We start from the raw sequence: 21,272 nt of genomic DNA, 5'->3' as shown, positions 1-21,272 counted from the left end.
CTGGAGCTGTGTCAGGGGAGGATTAGGCTGGGTATCAGGGAAAGGATTTTTCCCCAGAGGGTGGTCAGGCACAGAACAAGCTCCCCAGGGAATGGGCACAGCCTTAAGGCTGCCAGAGCTTCAGGAGCATTTGAACAATGCTCCCAGGGATGCACAGGGTAGGATTGTTGGGGTGTCTGTGCAGGGTCACGAGTTGGACTGGATGATCCTGGTGGGTGCCTTCCAATTCAGGATATTCTGTGTTTCTGTGACTGTATCAATTATAATTTCAGGATCAACATCAAAATGTTCTATCACCACGTAAGCTGGATGCTGGCACCTCCTGGCACCTCCTGGTGGTCCAGTGGCTCAGATGTTCTTTCTGTCCTGGGCAGGGATAGCGAAGTTGTTTGGGTGACATCTGTCAGTGTTGCACCAGGTACTGAATATTCTATTTTACCCACACCAAGAAGCTTGCTGTAAGCCAATCATGCCTTATAAAGTGCTATCAAGTATGACTCTCAGCTTTTAAAATTAATGATCTGACTGAATGTTCCTGATGGAAATACGGCAATCATTCTGAAGAAATACAAGCTCAGTGGTGCAAGGCAAAGGAAAGGGTAGCTTCAAGTGCATTTATCAGCACCCAGTATGTTTGGAGCTAAAAAAACCCTAAAGCCCCCATTCAGCAAACCCTCAATTTTTACAGCCCCATTATGTAATGACATTTAAGCAAGTTATGTAACTGAATGAAACATTTATTAAGTTCCCTCTTAACTAACAGTGGAAATGCTATTAATTCTTTCCTGTATATCATGCATGTAGGCATACATCATAATACATAAACTTCACATGTTATCTCTTCCAAGTTTAGGAGTGATGTATCCCAACAAATAGGAAGTCAGGCAGAAATGCAAGGAGGCATGCATGGATGAAAAATGAACTCCCAGACAAAGCCAAACACAAACAGGAAGCCTGCAGAGGATGGAAGCAAGGACAGCCTGGGAGGAATACAGGGGGATTGTCCAAGCAGCCAGGGATTGTCTTGGGAAAGCTTAAGCCCTAATAGAACTAAACTTGGCCAGAGACATCAAGGTCAACATTGGGACTTGGACCAACCTGGTCTGCTGGAAGTGTCCCTGCCCATTGACTCGATCTCCTCAGTGTGGCCCGGCTAGCTCAGTGATGAGGTTTCTCTTCACTCGAGTTTCGAGCCAGCATATGTTTGTGGGGTTCACTGATTTTCTTCAAGAATTCAAGTCTATAGAGCGAGTAAAGGAATCAGGGGGGGACTCTCTCTCTGTTTGCATGCCACAGTTTATTTCTGTGAAGGGGAATCCAAAGGACGAGAGACAAAGGATTTGGGGTCTGGGGGGTCTCTTTTAACAGGGTTTCTCGGAGGGAGGGAACATCAGAGAAAGAACCAATTATTTTTCTCAGTTAGTACATCTTACAAACTTTCTACAAATCAAGGTTACACACACCAAGAGAAGAAGTAACAGACACCAACTTCTTCAAATGCCCACAAAGGTGTAGGAGTATTCTCCACAGAGGGGCAGAGGGGGGGAGAGGGGGCGGGCTTGGTTTCCTGGCAACACAGGGGGGAAAGAAAGGGAAGGCAAGGTAAGCATGGCCTCTCAGCTTCCATAGCTCAGAGGCATTCTGGGACAGGAACAACAAAGTTACAAACTTGCGTGTTGGAAAGAAGGGTCTCTCTTCTCCCAAGCCCGTGCTTTCCTGGGCTAAAGAAACTTCAAGCAGCTGGAAATGCCAGCAGGGTCTTCTCTTTTCTCTGTCCGGCCTCTCGCCGTGGGGCTGAGGAGAGAAACTTCAGTAACCGTGGTAACCTGACACCAGGTAAACAGGAGAAAGAGAAGCTGGGGGGGGGGGGGGGGGGGGCGGGAAACGGACTAAAAGAGGGGAAAAGATATATTTCAAGCTATCAACTACAACATCTCCCCCTAATTTTTTCCAAAAGAAGGAAGGGAACTCGGTTTTACTTCTTAAAACCAAGGGGAAGGGGTTTGGGATGTATTGGGATTTGGGAATTCCACAGCATTTATCTGAGGTGCAGGAGAAATTAACTTGGTGGTGGTTGTAACACACCAACGTTGCAAAACAGAAAACATAATCAAAACAACAACAATTGCAAAAAACCCTAAAACAGTTTGGAATACAGAAGACAGCCATCCCGAAAATCCCCATGCTGAGAAAATGTCCACAAAACTGTCATGCTCGGGATGGTTTCTTCCTAAAATACAGGTAAACAAGGAACAAAAACCATTAGCTGAATTCATCAATAAACAGATTCAACAGAGGAAAGTCAGGGTAGAATGGAGAATCTGGATTTCCTTCTCTTTTGTAGTGCATCTAGAAATCTTGGTACCTCCCAAGGGTAAAACTCACCTCTGGTTTGTGTAATGTTAGTTCCTACCTGAAAACCTTCTTTCCCTCCCCCCCCTTTCCCATTGGCTGTGACCTCCCTGCATCCCCTGATCACCCCTGCCCCCTGGTATAAGAGATAAGACCCAGAGCATTTCGCTCTCTCTCTTGCCCCGGATGGACGACAGACAATAAACCCGGGATTATTCCAGCAAGTTTGAGCCTCCTGTGTCTAGATACTTTGAGTCCGTGTTGTATCCACTCCAGGACCCCCTCCGCCGCCTGTGCCCAGAGACGAGCAGGCACCACGGGGGGTGGGACAGAGGGGTCCCATCAGGGAGAAGGATAGCAACAGTGTTCCTCTTAAACAGGGTTTTTGTGTTTCTGTGTCTGTATGCAGAGCTAGGAATAGAAGGAGACACTACTTTGGAATTCAAAATACCAGTACTCTGCAGACAGTGTAGAATATGGAATAAGTGGCCTGAGAGAACTAAACAATGGGCTTTAATGCTGGGGAACCAACCTTTAATTAACCCAGGGGGCAAAGGGGAGAAAGTATTTTGATTGCTGAATCTCTCCTGTAAATTCAGCTTATTTCAGTTCTTCATCTTGTGTAGAAAAGTGACAATTATTTGCACTAATAAAATACACAGAGAAGAAACTCTTCCAGGTATCTGTTGTCTGGAAGTAAGAGAACAACCAGAGGATGTCACCACCACAGCCAATACTCCCACCCACCATTAAGCTCATAGTCAATAGGTTCTATGAATGATACAAAATACAGTTAAGTTCTACAATGTATCTCAGCACTTCTATGTATGCAGATGTATTTATGTCTATACTGATCTAATGCTGACAGTACATCACTTAAAAGTTTAGCAAAATGTGCAGGATTGCCTAAACTTAAAAAAAATTCAAGTTTCCTTTGGATGGTATCTTCAGTTGCAATAAAAGATTTAACAAAAAGTATGTATTCTATTACCATCTGTGAAAACCTGGTGCTGCAGTGTTCTTTACCTCTTTCATGACCCATCCCTCATAACTCATATCATAAGAGATATCTTCTCTTAATGGCCCAGCTGTTAAAACCTGCTGTGGCAGTGTTCTTTATCTCTTCCACAACCCATCCTCCATCCAGGGGGATATCTTCTGTTAACGAGCTATTAATTCTCACTGCAAGACTGATAAAATTACATCATCCCATTATGAGATGCTCCACCCAGAGGGAGGAGCCAAGCATTCCTACCTGGATATAATCTGAGACTTGGAACACCACAAGCAGCCTTTCTCCACTGAACTCCCAGAGGAAGACTGGATCCACCTACACCACCAGACCTTCAGAGGAAAACTACACCCTTTCTATGGAATCATTGCTTCAACAGAACCACATCTGTCACTCCAGGAGGACTGCAGCCACTATTTAATCAGACTGCTACCAACACCCTGACCAACAGGGTGTCAGGTTGTACACTGATTCTGCCAGTGGATTCTTTTTCTTTTGTTTTGTATTTTTTTATTTTTATAAGGAAGGTTTCTGCCTTCCTTAGCAGACACCTGTCTTTTCAAACCAAGACAGATGGGGAGGAAAAATGTATCCAAAATACACCCTCCTTTCCAAATGCAACATTTAGGTTCATATAAAGCAAGGACTTTACAATTACCTGCAGCATCTTTGTGTTGAGGTGAATACCATCAGTTTGATCTTTTTGCCTTTTCATTTCCTCTTGGCACAAATCCTCCAGCTGAAGGGAGTTATTTGGGTGTCCTAGGGAGTAATGTAATTTTCTCCGATGCACAGTCTTTAAGCAAATATGTAAAGAAAGAAATAAATGCCTTCAGTAAAGAATGTACTGACAGCCATAAAAAGGAAGTAGACTACAAACATTTTCTATAAAGGTATTCAGAGAGACAAGGAAAATGGAGCTACTTCTTGGCTGTCTGGATATAAACTCTGCAGTACAATATGCACCAAAATGCCTCTCTGCTGGCCTCTGCTCTCATTTTGGGATTTATTTTCAACAAAAAATCATCTACCACGTGGTAAGTAAGATATTTTTTATATCTCAATATTTGTAATATTTTTAATACTCAAGGTGTCATCTCAAGACACTGTAGCATTTTCTACATGATCTCCATTATGATTCTGTTCTCAGTTCTGATATTACTTGACAAAATATGCCACTTCTATGAATGATGGTAAATAACAGTATTTCATTATCCCTACATCATCATTCTTACAAAGGAGTGCACCCATACAGTAGGAGCTGTCTGGCCACACCACAAGGTCACAGCCCTCACTTTGGATTGAGAATCCAAGTGTAAAATGACAGGCAGAGCTGAGAAGATTAGAAAGAGGCAGCCCAGAGCTGAAAGGTGGGAGAGAAGGGACAGAGTTCCACGAAATACAAAGCTTCCAGGAGAACTAAGCAGACTGCAAACACAGAAATTACATCTGTGCTCAGCCCAGCAGAGAGTGATGAAGCAAACACTGGTAATGAGAAAAGTAAAATTTTATCAATCTGATGCCCTTGGCATTGGTTACACTAAAAAGTATTCCAATATATTCATGATACATACCTTCACATCCTCCCACTCTTTCAGCTGTCTGTTGAAGAGATGCTGAATATGACCAGTAAAAGAGCTGAGTTTCTGCTCATGTTCTTTTAAAAGACTTTCCACTACCAGTTGGGAAACAGAAGAGAGCTCCTCCTCAAACCACTTCAGCTGATCCCGAAATTCTTTTTGGAAAAGACAGGGTGTGTATATGACACAAACAGCCTGGAATTTTCTCTCACATAGATCACGTCCCTGACATTCTTCTTCTAGGTGCAATGCTTTGAGAAACATACACTTGCACAAAGATGTGACTTTGTACAGGTCTTTTAACTTAGTCAAGTGCCCTTCTGCTACACTTTTTGTAGCTGATAATACATAGAAAAGAATATTGGCTCCATTTCCAGTAAAGTCAACTGGAGTTTTTCACTGAGTGTGATTGATTACAACGACATAATTCTTGGTCACTGCAATTTTCAGCTTATATACTGAAAATTACATACACAAGAAAATGCAAATCTGAACTGAATGAATTTACCTGTAAGACAGAAATTATAGTAATCATCTGTCTGCCTTTGGTATGACAGCAGTTTCACTCTGAGCATTTCTGCCCAATGTTCAAATGTGTCTGGCAGATCTTCAAGCATTCCCATCTGAGGATTCTTCTTTTCTCCATAGAACTGCTGCAGAAGGGAAAGATAAACCAGAAAAAAATGATGACAATACATTTAAACATGTCACATCTAGGTATATAAGAGTAGGAGAGGAAAGGAAAATTTTTGGACTGTCTGCCAAACATTGAAAGAATCAAATTATTTCTCTGACACAAGAATACACCTATGAAAGCAGAACTGACTAAAGAACATGACATTTCCTTCCCTCACCAAGGCAGAGCAAGGTGTTGTTACCCTTCCAGAGAATATTCGTAATAATCCCCTTAAAAGTACTGAAAACCAAAAAAAATTTAAAAATTTAAATTGATGATCAAACTGTTAAATAATCACACTGGCAATATTCACTGTTTTTCCAAATATTTTGTTCAGATTAATTTCCGTATGCTTTTCAGAGCATACACAAACCAATATTCAGAATGCCTAAGAACTTTTCCCCACATTAGCACAGATTCTCTTCAGATGCAGCCAGGACAAGGAGCTATTGTAATTGCTCACTGGAGAGCACTGCCATGCCACTGTCAAAAAAAAGTGATCTTAGCCAAATTCCTGTGCCCAAAGAACTAAGTATGCATTTTAGATAAAGAAAAAATATTTGAAGGTGGGTTGAGCTGTTTACTGGAATTATACTGAAAAAGAATATGGAATAAAATTCTCAAATGCTTAAATATCTTAAGCACTAATCTTCATAGTTTTGTATGGCATGTACAAAATATCTCAGTTCTATGGAGTACAGCTGCACAGATCCAGAAACAATATGATAATTTTCTTAGAGAAAGGGAATGGAACCTGTTTGCTCATTGTTTATCCTGCTAATGGAACACTGAGCACAAGAATGAAGACATAAAATGTATTGGTCTTCTTAGGTGTGAAAAGAATTGAAGCAGAGGCTATTTTACATTCCCCACCCACTTCTTATAAATGTACAAAATGGGCTCCAGTAAGACCCCCCACTTCAGACATTAGACAGAATGAACTAGGTGGCTTAGATCTTCACTCTTACAATGCTGCAAAAAGGAAGTGCTCTGGAAGTACTTTGACCTATAAATATCAAGGCTAAATACCTTCAGTAGTGAATTCTATAGGTCACAATGATACATACATACATACATACATACATCAAGGTTTTTTATAGATTAATTTCTTGTTCTGGAAATATACGACTCACTCAGATTTGGAGGTTTCTTTCCAAGTATCTGTGCTCTCTCGTCCCTGGTAAGAGATTTCCCGCCTTTTTCACTGGAAAGGAAAAACATTAATTTTAAACTATCCACAAGTGTTTTCCTCTCTGACTGATGATTTGAGCTAGTCAATCATACAACAGACATGAAACTAAAGAAAAATTAGAAAAAAAGGTAACTCCAAAACTAGTATTCTATGGTTCTGGCCAGGACAGGGTTAATTTCTACAGCAGCCAGGAGGGGATATGAGCAGGACCTGGAAGTTATTCCCTACCACCTCTCATCATTGTGGGGGTGGGTGGAAGGGTCCCTGCTGTTGGGGAATGTGGTGGCAGTCGGGTACTGTCACGGGTTTCCTTGTGGTGAGCATTCACATATGAATCGCTTGCCTCTCTTGTACACTTTGCTATTAACATCACTGCTGTTACTGTTCTTCTTTTAATCTCATTGCTCTTTCTAGTAAATTGTTCTTATCTCAACCTTATCTTCACCTTTTGTTCCTCCAATTTTCCTCTCCAGCTGCTGTAGGGAAAGGGGAGTAAGAAAGTGGCACACGGTTTGGAGTGTTTTGGTAGGAGTGCAAAATTGGGGAATACCATTCTCAAACCATGACAATATAAATAGAGTATTTTGATGGAAAATTATTCTCAGAATTCTCCTCTAAACTCTCACTTGTTCAAAAATTTATTGTTGTTTTCACTATTACAGTAGCTCATTTCCTCAATCTGTGGACTAAGCTGAAGACAACCTATTTAGACACACCTGAAAATTCAGCCCCACTGATTGAAGGGTTAGTCTGTATTTCAACAACTGCAAAATACAAAATAGCAGCAGATTGAAGGCAAAAAAGAAAAATGTTTTTCCAGTCAAACTGTGGGGAAAAAGCCCCACAAAGCTGATCATGTGGACATAAAGAGGTAAGAGATTCCAAGTGATAAGCAGTAGATGGAAAGAAGGGCAATACAAATAAGCAGTATGAATCTTTCAGTGTATAGACCAAGTCTAGGTAAATTCTTGCATAGGAATACTTTAAATGGAATTCCTCACTTTATGGGTCTCACCTTTTTTTTCGCTTTGTTTCACCCCGAGATGAACTCTTGCTAGAAGACTTCTGAGAATGTGCATCAGATACCCTCTTCCTTACTGGGGGAAGAATTGCTTATAGTTAACAAGGGAAGAAGAAGGATATTGCATAAATGCCAACCAACTGAAGTTTTTGATGTGTATATGTATACTGTATTCTTATTTCTATAATGTTTCCTTATAATATGTAGGGGACAACAACAGGAGCAATCATTTCTGTCAGACAGGCCTGAAGTAACTCAGAAGTGGCAACAGCAATAAAGGTTATGAGCTGGGGCATGAGTCCCAGGAATGTCACAGGAAATACATGGTAAATGGAAGAGATGTAAAGCAAATTTGAGGCAGGTTAATAAGGAGAATGAATGGGCTACATTCATAGTATTAGTGGTCATGGGGACTTGTAAATGTGAAAGCTTTGGAAATGGCTGGAGGAGTCAAGGTCTGCAGAAGAGACATGAGGAAATGGGAACACTAGGCAGGGAGCATCTAGGGTTACCTCTGTGCTCACTTTGGAGTAGATGATAATACACTGTGAGAATACACTGATTATATTTCATGATTTTTGCACCACTTCTTTTCTCAACCCTGCTTCCCTGTTGCTATCACAGGTACTCTTTATAACATTATTATCTCATTCTGCAGCTTTCATTGTTTTAGGAATTCAAAATCATCTTAATCTAAGTAAAAATGTCCAGGAAAAGAGGTGAGAAGCACAACTATCTCAGAGTTCCTAGCATAGAAGCCATTGGCCTGGACCGTGTGCAGTAAAATGCCAGGAACTGCAATTTAGATGAAAAGAAAATATTAAAAGAAATACAGGCACACCTGGATCATTTGTCCTCCCGCGGTTTAGGTTTGGGGATTTTTTTGATAGGTCAAATCTAAAAAAAAAACCAAATTAAGTACTACTGAATAACAAATAGCAAACAAGGCATGCTCTCTATCCCTGTCACGTGCTGAGCTAAATTTCTGAGCTCATATGTAACAGATAGGATTACTTTCACAACTGACAGTGTACATAGAAGTAATTTCATGGGACTGATTTGTTTAACTGGTGTTTTGGAATTTCCACAAGCAAAACTACATTAAAATACTATTTGCAAATCAAACATTTGTCATAGTCTTCATTTTACACTTTTTATATTCAGTCAACTATGCAGCAGATAATCACCTTTTAACTAAAATAAATCTCTAGAAGACAAAACTTAAATAGCTGAAATTTATCATTGTATACTAGATGTCACTTATTACTCAAAAATATATTTGGCTATGAGAAATATTGGTTTTAAAAAGAAAGCAGTCTCAGCTAGACTAATTTTTAAAGTTAGATCAGAAAATACATAGTAGTATTACCTATGACCAGTCTATTCACTAGTTCTGGGCAAAGGAAATATAAATAAAGACAAGGAAAGAAAAATACCTTTAGGCAAACAAGTACTTACCCAGATAAATTTTTGATAACATTTATTGCCAAATCATTAAACATAGATGTATCCATTCTGCTTGGATTTAACAAAGGGAATTTGTCAGGATCCAGTCCCATCACCATCCTTTTGCTCTCATCTCTGAGACTATCTTCTCTGCAATGAGAGCTCTTTTTTGCTCTCATCTCTGGGACAGCAGGAGCAATGGAATCTTGTAACCTCCCATTCATGTCAAGAGTTGCTAAGTCCCCTTGCAATATCCCATCTGTGTCAGGAGTGGTGAAGTCCTCCTGAAATGGGAAGAAAGATAAAGGAAGCCCTGTAGACTGTAGCAGTTAGTGAAAGCATTCCATGTAATGACCGGCCACTAAAGCAGATTTTCTAAATGGACAGTATCTTGCTTCACAGGCTAAAGTAAATTTTTTGTCAGCGATGTTGTTACAGCTACACAGCTCTAAAACACTTCTAAGCAGTTAAGAGTAGGTTCTCATAATCATCATAAACAGTATTTAAGGATATACTCTTAAAACAATGATCCACTGAGATTACAAAATAAAGACAGAATTTCCAGAAAAGGGAGGAAAGAAAACAAACCCTGTTGGGAAGGTAGAATTAGAAAGAAATTATAAATATGATTTTGTAGCCAGAAAGGCTAAGGAAGAAATACAAATGATAGCACGGTTTGAATAATTCAAAGAAACCAACCGGGCTGGTATGCCAGAACACATTCTTTCCTGCAATAAAACCAAGCTGAGACCCCTCATCCCAGCCTTATAAGGAAAGGTCTGAAGGACCCTGAGATAACTAAAAATATGCAAAAATAGCGATTTCTATAGGTTGTACACAAATGTTACTATATTAGTATACTTAGAAAGATTGGTTAGTTAAGGAATAGAATATTCAAAGGTATAGGTTATATAAGTAGTGGTATAGAAGAGCTCGCGCTCTTTTCTCTCTCTTTTCGCTCTCTCTTTTTTCTCTCTTGCTCTCTCTCTCTACCTCTCTACCCCACGCCCTGAAATAAACTTCTAACACTTAACTCGATTATAGAGGTCTTTGCCGTGTCTCTGACCGTCCCCAGAAAGCGTCTCCTACAGATTGGCGAACCAGCCAGGAGCAGATCGTTTTCTTCAGCTGTAAGAGACCCTCATGGACGGTAACTAACACTTATCTGTCGTGCCTGCTTTCCCAGTACCGTGAGCAAGGACCACGCTGCTTAGCAGCGAGTTGGGCCGAAGCTCTTTAAAGTTGCAAGGGGAGTTCCTGAGTCCAGAGACGCTGAGGATCGGTGTCTTTTGGAGCTCTGGGAGACTCAGCCCAGGAGTGGAGCACAGCGAGGTGCCTGGCACCGCTTGGTGCTGTGCTGGAAAGGGGTTCTGAGCTCGCTGCAGTGTTGCAAAGCAACAGCTAGAAGCGGAGCTTGGTGAAGGAACCCGAAAAGCAGCGTCTGGAGCCGCAGCAGGGGAGCCTGGCCAGCCCCCACGAGAAGCTGGGATTGGATACGCTGTTTTCTCCGGTACTGAGGTTAGTGCGCACAAGTTTTAATCATGGGACAATCTTACTCTATTCACGACAGAGACATCTATAAGCGACTAAAACATTTATTACGCTCTGAGTCCAATAATTTACCGAAACAAGAGCTAAAAGATCTTTTAGAATGGACTCTACTTAACTTCCCCAACGCTGACCGTTCAGCTGTATTTACTAGAGATTTTTGGGACACGGTCGGTATTAAACTCTTTAATAATATCTCACACCGCGATATGACAGCCACGCAGCTGGTCCCAGCGTGCAGAGCCCTCGTAGAACTCTTTCATAATAAGCAACAACCATCAGTGGCTGTCGCGTCGGATCCGGTCCCTACTACGCGTTTGTCCCTGGCCACGGAGACCCGAAACGTGGCCAGGCCCGTTCCGGCCCCCCAAAACTCAGCGACTCCAGCATCCGCAGTTCCGCGCGTCCCTTCCCCACCCCCCCCAGCCCCCGTGATTTCGCAATCTGTTCCGGTGACCCCGTCCCCCTCGGCGGACCCTGCGGCCCCCGCCCCTGCTCCCCCTCCCCCTCCCGATACTGTTCCCGCCCCCAGTGTGGCAAGCGGCGAGCTCCCCGCTCCCTCAAGAAACCCCGTTTCCGCTGTCACAACCCCCGCGCTGCCCACCCCCGGCTCTGCCCTCGCGCTGCACCCCGCCCCTCCCGCTCCCGTCACCGGTGCGACCCCGCCCCTTGACTCCGCCCTTGCGCCTCCGCCCAGCGATGTCATCGTGGCTCCTCCCCCCGTCGGTGCTGTCGCCTCAACTCCACCACCCCTCCTCCCCACCGGAGAATCTCCCGCTCCTCCCCCGCTGCACCCTGCGGCCGTCATCGCGGCTACCGCCTATATTCTATCTGCGTTACAAAACCACACTTCAGCCTCTTCCTTAACTCTTCCACTACCTCCTGTCACCGCGGAGTCAGCCCCGCCGGCAGCAGCGGGTCACACCCCGGCCCCTGAGCTGACACAGACCACTGCTGCCTCGATCTCGTTGTTTCATTTTTCTCCGCCTCCCGTTTTGCCGCGACCTGCAGACGTTCCAGCCTCCGCTGCCCGGTCCACCCCGGGCCCCTCAGCTCCTTCTGCTGTTTCTCTCTGGCCACGCGGTCCCGAGCCGCAGCAGGTCCCGGTTCTGTCTGCCACGAGAGCCGCCACCACCGACCCTGGACCGGAACTTACACAAACGCAGTGTCAGCCACAGGTTTCCACACGGTCACAAAACACCGTGCTACTCCCGCCAGCGTCTGGTCCTGTGTATCCCCCCGATCCTCTACCAGACCCGGCTGTAATATCACCAAGAACTGCCGCTTCGCTGTCAGATGCCCCCGCGCATTATAACTGCGAACAACTGAAACCTGCTTCCCTGCCCCCGGCCGTGCCGCAGCTCCCAGAGGCTTATCCACAAGTCCAGCACCCCGTTCTGCCCCCTGACCGTCCCCTATCGCAGCTGCTGTCAGCCGACACTACAACTACAAGGCCGCCGCTACACCTGGCTACACAAAAGGTACAAAAGGAAGGGGGAATTTCTAACACAGTATCTGCATTAATAAATACAGGAGAGACAGTGAACTATTCTATGCATGCAACAGCTAATCCCCTGACTTTACCACTTCAAAGTGAGATTGTAAAATCCGAAGCTCCACTACACATAAATTCCCAAGAATGTTATGATGATAGCCAACTTACAAACTGGCTAGAAGTCAAAAAACAAATTTGCAAAGAAGAAAACATAAACCCCCTAGCAATGCCGGTGTTATTTAGTCAGCAGGCGGGCGGTCCAAGAACATGGACAGCTATTCCACCCCAGGAGATAAAAGAACTGCGAAAAGCGATAAAGGACAGTGGCATTTGCTCTCCATATTTTAAACAACTGCTGAAAAGTACACTAGAAGAGCATACTCTCACACCCAATGACTGCAAAAATCTTGCTAGCATCACCCTTACAGATTCGCAATTTATGCTATGGGAATTGAAATGGAAGAGACTACTCAGAAATGTATTGGACAATTATAGACGTAGTAATGATCCAGATTTGCGTGCTCTCACCCTGTCAAAGCTCACAGGTGAACCTCCAGATGACCGAAATGAAAAAGCTTATAACCTTATTAGCCAAGAAGCCTCTGAGCCATTCACAACATTTGTGGATCGTGTAATTCAAGCTGCTGAACGCCAGTGTGGTGATGATATAGCCCGTCCAATTATGATACGGGACATTATCGAAAATAATGCTAATGCCGAATGTAAGAAGGTGATCAAAGCCCTGGGAAAAGAAAAGCCAACAGTGCCAGAAATGATAGACGCTTGTAACAAAATAGGAAGTCCACAACATGTAGCAGCAATTCAAGCAACTGAATTGGGGAGAACCTTAGGGGAGAAGCTAGAAAAAGCTCTTTTAGCACAAACATCACAAGCTGCAGTAATCGCGGCTCAAGCAGAGGCACGAGATCAAAAGCTCACTGAAACCCTACTGCACATCGAAGTCTGCTGAAACCTCCACACCAGCCAGTGAACCTGCAAAAAAGAGCCAAGCAGACGCTCAAGCCTGATCTACGCAGAATCTTCAAGAAGAAAGTGATCTACCAGAAGCAGCTCAAAAAAAAAAATGGAGTTCTGTCGTTTACCCAAGTGCATGTTGTTTTTATCTTTTTGTTTTAATCAGTATAGTGATAATTGTAGTTTTAATAGCTATACCTTGTATACTCCAATGCATGCAGAAACTAATGAGTAGAACCGTATCTAATATCTTAGTTATTCATAGACAAAACGGGGGAGATGTTGGGAAGGTAGAATTAGAAAGAAATTATAAATATGATTTTGTAGCCAGAAAGGCTAAGGAAGAAATACAAATGATAGCACAGTTTGAATAATTCAAAGAAACCAACCGGGCTGGTATGCCAGAACACATTCTTTCCTGCAATAAAACCAAGCTGAGACCCCTCATCCCAGCCTTATAAGGAAAGGTCTGAAGGACCCTGAGATAACTAAAAATATGCAAAAATAGCGATTTCTATAGGTTGTACACAAATGTTACTATATTAGTATACTTAGAAAGACTGGTTAGTTAAGGAATAGAATATTCAAAGGTATAGGTTATATAAGTAGTGGTATAGAAGAGCTCGCGCTCTTTTCTCTCTCTTTTCGCTCTCTCTTTTTTCTCTCTTGCTCTCTCTCTCTACCTCTCTACCCCATGCCCTGAAATAAACTTCTAACACTTAACTCGATTATAGAGGTCTTTGCCGTGTCTCTGACCGTCCCCAGAAAGCGTCTCCTACAAAACCCCATTTGATAAAAACAAAATCCCTTCAGGACACATCTGGGATTTAAAAAAAAAAAATAGAAACCTGTGAAATATGTACCTCTGAATAGTGTTACACCTTGAAAACAAACTCTTGTGAAGAACTGAGCAACTCACTGCAATGCCATGCATCTCTTTCAGCGTTCTGTAGACTTGGTGATTTACTCAGCCTCTTAAAAAGGCTGTCCTAATGTTACAGTGTCTCTGACATCTTGGCATAATGCAGATTCTTTTTTCATTTGAAAATTCAAAGCACAGATTCTGAAAAGCCATTAAAGTATGTACACAGGAAAATTCTCTTAATATTAAAGGAAATAGAGAAGGTGAATGTTATCTTAGAGTGGCATGTGGAATCTTTGCTTTTACTAAGAAGCAGTCAAGATACTTGCTCCTCTTTTTCAGCTGTTCCAACACCTCTCTGGCAAAATCATACAACTTTTCAGAAGTTAAAGCCTGAAAAAGATGGTGAGACAGATGGTATTTACTAAACTAACTGTTCTAACCTTTTCAAACATGCTGACTCTTGCAAACAACATATTTGCCTCTGTTCTGCCACCAGTTTATGTACACATACATGGAAGAAATGAGATTGTATACGAGGCTGAGGTTTTGGTTTGGTAAACAGGAAAACAGGGTGTCCAAAAAGGACTATGGTGGTTTTAAACCCAGCTAGAAATTAAGCACTGCACAACTCAACCCTCCTTCTCTCCCTCCTTGCCCTGGTGAAATGAGGAGCAGAATCAAAGGCCAACATGTATATTGAGATAAGAACAGTTTAATAATTGAAAGTAAAGTGAAATACAGTGATAATGGTAAATAAATATATAGTAATAATAATAATAATAATAGTAACAACAGCAATAATAACAATAATAGTAAGTGAAAAACAAGTGATGCACAACACCATCACCACCTGCTGACCGATGCCAGAGCCCCTTCCTGAACCCAGACTGCCCCTCTCAGATAACTCTCCCAGTTTACAGACTGGATGTGACATCCCATGGGCTGCAATATCCCTTTGGCCAGTTTGGGTCACCTGTCTCAGCTATGCTCCCTCCCGGTTTCCTTTGTGAACCCCCTCAGTGGCAGAGCAGGAGACAAGGAAAAAAAGTCCTTGACTTAGGATAAGTACAACTTAGCAAAAACTGATTTATCAACACCATTCTCATTCTGAACCCAAAACACAACACTGCAACAGCTACTGAGAAGAAATTAACTCCATCCCAGCTGAATCCAGGACAAGGATCTTTCTGAGCAAAAATTCTGTGTTCCTGCCCAGCCCCAAATATGAGGAAACGTAAGTCTTCCTCAAAAATACTACTTTTTACCAAATTAATAACAATTAATAACAAATCAAATTAAGTACCATTTTATGCTGATTAAAAGTTACTTCTTTATCTGCAGTAGAACGAACATAAGCATCTCTCTTCTGCTGGAGCTTTTCCAGGTAAGACTTTCATGTGGCTGACTGCAAATTGGAATTCGCTACCTAAAGCAGAAGCAAACACCAGAGAAGTAAAGTCCCCATCCACAGGAGTTTCAGAGGCTCCACTTTCATTACCATTAGACCATTAGAACCACTGATAAAAACTGGTTAAAAATCCCAGGTACTCAGAGGAGAAGCTGAAAACAGTAATTCACAAAAGCAATGCTTCACGTTGTTTTCTGCACCACACAAAAATGCTGGTGAATTCAGATGTATATGTGGAGACTTTTGTGGCAGAATGGTTAGGCGAGAAAGGCCATGACTGTACAAACTTGCTAGAGATAAAACACCACTAGTGCAGAGGCAGTCTCAAGGACGGATTGCCCTTGAGATATGGGGAGGAGAACAAGAATGTGGCAAACAGAAAGAGAAAGAAGAACCAGGGACGGTCTGGTAACCGCAAGAATGCAGAAGCACATAGCTATGTACTGCAGTAATGTAGATAGCAGAATAACCAATGATGAGCTATACTTTTGCAATATGTATGAGCTAATTAAATCATGTATTTAGACACGAGTGTAATGATCAATAAAGGAGATTTGCTTGACGACCACCTGGTGTCTGCGTCTCCCTTCTCCGACAAATGGTGACCCCGACGACGACCCCCTGCTGAGAAAAAAGCGGGGGAGAGAACACGCCACGGTCGGTGAAGTAGTGTTGGGACCCAAGGCACCCGGGTCGGTGCTAAACGACGAAGGGAAAGCACCCTCAAGGACTACATCGGTGGTCTTGAGCCATACGTGCTGCCGGAGCCGGAGGGGTGCAACAGCGCTGACGACAAAAATGGACAGGCAAGCAGCATATGATTTATTTTTGGGGTTATTAGATAAGCTGGGGGTTAGAGACATAAATCCTAGAAAAGACGTACCGGGATTGCTAGCATGGGGTCACGCGAAGGGTTGTTTTTCCAACCCGCACACGGTACATGAATTGAGTGAGTGGCGTAAGTTAGGAGATGTGTTGTGTGAAGCAGTCTTAGAAGAAGATAAAACAGCAATAAAGTTAGGAAAAATTTGGCGAGTTGTGCATAATACTCTATTGAAACATCAGGCAGAAAAAAGAGCGGCTCAGCAAGCAGTAGAAGCCTATAAAAGGAATGCACGGTATGGAGATCATGAACCTTTAGCACCAAGTGTCTCCCAAGTAATTATACCTGCTTCTAGCAGTTTGGGCACAGATGATTGTGCTTGGCCCTCGGCACCCCCTCTCAATGAGTCCACAGAGGACGTTGAAGTGCCTGTCGTAGCCACCTCTGATATTAAGGACCCTTCAGCCCAATCTGTTAAGCCTGGAATGCGTAGTTCACAATCTCCGCCAGAGCCAGATCCTGTCCCTGGGGCAGAGAGTGACCTGTGGGAGGAAATGGCTAGACAGAGGGGAGAAGCATGGAACGCATTGGCTAAGCATGGGCTAGAGAGTGGGGATGAAGTCACCGTGGAGGCGGCGAGGACGTGGGCTCTGCCTGTAGTTTACACCCCGGGGGTAAACCAACAAGGACAAGCTGTTCAGTTAGGGACCTATACACCTCTTGATTAGAAGTTGTTAGCTCAGCTGCGACAGACAGTGAGTCAATTTGGATTTAAGAGTGAACCAGCTAAACAAATGATAGACTACATATTTGATACGCATTTGCTAACTGTCAATGACTGTAGAAGCATTGTGAAACTGATGTTTACTCAACATCAGCAGCTGCTGTTTAACGCACATTGGCAAGCTTTAGTTCAAGAGTCGGTTGGAGTTCAAAGAGGACCCGGTGATCCGTTACAGGGAATTACAGTGGAAGAGATGATGGGATTAGGAAATTATAGAAGAACCGAGGCTCAGATGATTTCCGGACCAGACAAAGGTAGGGAAGCTATGCGTCTGGTTAGAGTTGCTATCAGTCAGGTGAAAGATAGTTCAGGAGTTCCCATGTATATGGGAATCAAACAAGGGAGAGAGGAGTCTTTTGGAGACTTTGTTGATAAGGCTGCTACCGCTATAGAACGAGCAGGGGTCCCTGAGTATATGCGAGGGGCTTTGCTTAAACAGTGTGCCTTGCAGAATAGTAACGAGACTACTAAAAGAGTTCTGTCGACCCTGGGGGCTAATTGGACGATTGAGGAAGCCTTAGAAAAAATGGCATTACAACCAACAGGGCAACAAGCATTCCTAGTGAATGCCATTAAAGCATTAGGAGAGGGGTTACAGAAACAGGCAGAAAGTACACAGACACAAGTGTTAGCTGCTCTTGCTCCGCTCCGCGCTCCAGCAGCGGCAACCGCGGCTGCGACCCAGAAGCCCCCTTCCATGAAATGCTACCGCTGTGGAGGAGGAGGGCACATGAGGCGACAATGCCGCGCGACTGGGGTCTGGTGCCAAAATTGTCAAAGCAACACGCACAACTCTTCTGCCTGCCGCCGGCGTTCGGGAAACTCACGGCGGAGCGCGAATGGCAGCCGCGCTCAGACACAAGTTGCTGCCGCGACGTCAGCGCCACCTCGTGTCTACAACCAGCCACTGCCGGGAGCTTGGGACTTGACTTGGCAGCAGCAGTGAAAACAACGCTGATGACAACGCACCCTGTTCGAATTCCTACGGGAGTTTACAGCCCAATAAAGATTAGGGGACAAGTATATGGAGGACTTTTATTGGGGCGCTCCTCGATTTCTGTGATGGGCCTATTTGTTTTACCTGGAGTCATAGATGCGGACTATACCGGAGAGATACAAATTATGGCATATACGCTCTACCCTCCAATTACTGTTGAAGCCGGTCAACGCATTGCCCAATTTATACCACTGCCACAAACAACCAAAGGCATTCAAACATTGATGCAAGGCCCTCGGAATAATCAAGGATTTGGATCATCAGGGACAGCCATGCTCACAATGGACTTAAACAGCAGACCAAAAAAGAAAATAACATTGAAATATGCTGAACAATCAGTACAACTTTGGGGCTTGTTGGACACGGGAGCAGACACCAGCATAGTATCTCCGGAGTATTGGCCTAGCAGTTGGCCATCCAGACAAACCATGGATACAGTGACCGGAGTCGGGGGATACACGCTAGCTAAAAGAACACCCCCTATACAAGTGATCATCGATGGGCAAACATTAGTGGCTGTGTTGTCCGTTGTCCCTTTACCTCCAACAGTACAGTGTTTAATTGGAAGGGACATTTTAGTCCAGCTTGGAGTTGTTCTATCTAATGAGCACCCTTTGGAGTAATTGCCATTGCTTGGACTTTCCCTATTCCACTTACCTGGACAACCGACAAACCAGTGGTGGTTAAGCAATGGCCTCTAAAAAGGGAAAGTTTGTTGCAAGCACATCAACTAGTCAGAGAACAATTTCAACAAGGTCATCTAAAATTGTCTACTAGCCCATGGAATACTCCTATATTTGTGATTAAGAAGAAATCTGGAAAGTATCGTCTTTTGCATGACTTGAGAGCAGTAAATGATCAAATGGAAGCTGTGGGAGCATTGCAACCAGGTCTTCCGAATCCAGCTATGCTCCCACAACATTGGGCCCTTCTGATCATCGATTTAAAGGACTGTTTTTTCACTATCGCCCTCCACCCACAGGATACAAAGCGATTTGCCTTTACCTTGCCTGCAATCAACAGAGGGGAACCTGATAAGCGATTTGAATGGACAGTATTGCCTCAGGGCATGCGTAACTCCCCTACCTTGTGTCAACTATATGTCGATGCAGCCCTACAGCCTTTGAGGCAAAAGTGGCCTGAGACCATAATTTATCATTACATGGATGATATTCTTTTTGCTCAAAAGCCCCAATTCACTTCTGATCAATTGAGAGAGATCCAAACTACATTGGCAAAAGCATCTCTTGTGGTTGCTCCAGAAAAAATACAACAGACCGCACCTTGGAAATACCTGGGATGGACTATTACCAATCAAATTGTGCGTCCACAAAAACTGCAGCTCTCAACAAAAATTGTCACTTTAAATGACGCGCAACGCCTACTTGGTGATCTTCAATGGTTGAAACCCATAGTTGGCATCCCAAACACCTTACTAAACTGCCTTCGCCCACTGTTGAAGGGAACAGATCCCAGTTCGCCTGTCACGATTTCCCCTCAACAGAACAAAGCAATCAAAGATATTCTCCAGTGTATAAAAGTAGGTTTTGTTTCCCGTCGCGATATTGACTTGCCCATTAACCTTACTATATGGAATACCTCAGAACATCTTCTCGGCACTCTTACACAATTGCAGAAAAAAGCGGGGGAAATGAGGGTCCTGGAATGGCTATCCCCACCACTACAAGCAAAAAGGACAATAAGTACAAAAATTGAACAGATGGCCACCCTGTTATGTAAAGGCCGTACCAGGATAATAGAAATTACTGGAACTGAACCTACAACAATTTACATACCTATAAAAAACGAAGACCTAGACTGGTACCTGCATAATTCGGAGGAGTTACAGACAGCGTTGCTGGGATCAGGAGCATCTGTTTGTACAGGACCTTTAATACCACGACATTTCCTATGGTTAAAAGATTGGGACTGGGTTGCAAAACCGTTGCGGTCAGACCAGCCTATACCAGAAGCCGTTACGGTCTTCACAGATGCCGGGAAAAAGTCAAGGAAAGCAGCCATAACCTGGAAGGAAGGGTCCCAATGGAAACATCACCTGATTGAAGCGGCTCCAGAAGACAGTCTGCAAACATTAGAACTTCTTGCCGTTGTATGGGCATTAAGTAAACTACAAGGGCCTTTAAATGTAGTCACAGATTCTTACTATGTAGCAGGGGTAGGACAAAGAATAGAAGATGCAGCAGTCAAGGAAGTCCAGAACAAAAGACTATATGAATTGTTGTTGCAACTAAAACGGGCTGTGAGGGCTAGAACAGAATCCTATTGTGTTATTCACATTCGAAGCCACAAGTGGGATGTAGGATTAGGAGAAGGAAATGCAAGAGCAGATAGATTAGTAATGAATGTAGTTGATGACAAAATAGCAGAAGCCAAGGAGTCGCATGCTCGATTCCACCAGAATGCAAAAGGATTGGTGCGAGAATATAGAATAGCAATCCAAGAAGCAAAAGCTATAGTAAGAGCTTGTCCAGTTTGCAGTCATCACAATAGTGGTACAGGGTTGGGTTGTGGTGTAAACCCTAGAGGGTTGAAGAGTAATGACATTTGGCAGATGGATATCACGCACGTTTCTGAATTTGGCAGAATGAAGTATGTGCATGTCACCATAGATACATATAGCAAATATATCTGGGCCACAGCTCAATCGGGGGAAAAGGCAAATCAGGTGATTAGGCATTTAACCAGCTGTCTCGCAGTGATGGGACTGCCAAGAGAAATAAAGACTGATAATGGACCTGCATATATTAGTCAGAAAGTCAGTCGATTTATGAGATTGTGGGGAATCAAACATGTTACAGGAATTCCTCACTCACCCACGGGGCAAGCCATAGTTGAAAGAGCAAATGGAACCTTGAAACAGTATCTAAGAAAGCAGGAGCAAATAACAGATCCGCAGGAAAAATTAGCCAGGACTCTTTTTGTTCTAAATCATTTATGTGTTTTTGGGGATGAAAGTGAACCACCAGCAGTTAAGCATGCAGAAAGGGAAGGACAGAAGGAGAGACAGAGTCTAAAAGCTGTCGTTCGATATAGAGACCCGAAAACAGGACTATGGAACGGTCCTGCGGAAGTTTTGT

At 43.4% G+C, this 21,272-nt stretch overlaps 1 pseudogene across 1 annotated transcript in view; it reads right to left on the bottom strand.

Annotated features, from left to right (window-relative positions):
* Positions 1-1,281: 1,281 nt before the first annotated feature.
* Positions 1,282-21,272, bottom strand: part of LOC147651556 (coiled-coil domain-containing protein 180-like) — a 241,593-nt pseudogene continuing 221,602 nt past the window's right edge. Inside the window, exons 29-32 of the transcript XR_015274118.1 lie at positions 5,453-5,597; positions 4,939-5,099; positions 4,023-4,160; positions 1,282-1,794 (exon numbers count right to left, since the gene is read on the bottom strand). The product of XR_015274118.1 is annotated as a coiled-coil domain-containing protein 180-like (transcript). The remainder of the gene's footprint in view (positions 1,795-4,022; positions 4,161-4,938; positions 5,100-5,452; positions 5,598-21,272) is intronic.

The sequence above is a fragment of the Cyanistes caeruleus genome, chromosome 9 (genome assembly GCF_971803275.1).
Source record: "Cyanistes caeruleus chromosome 9, bCyaCae1.hap1.1, whole genome shotgun sequence".
Lineage (NCBI taxonomy): Eukaryota > Metazoa > Chordata > Aves > Passeriformes > Paridae > Cyanistes > Cyanistes caeruleus.
The sequence above is the reverse complement of the archived record's forward strand: the minus strand, read 5'-3'. Positions and strand labels throughout refer to the sequence as shown.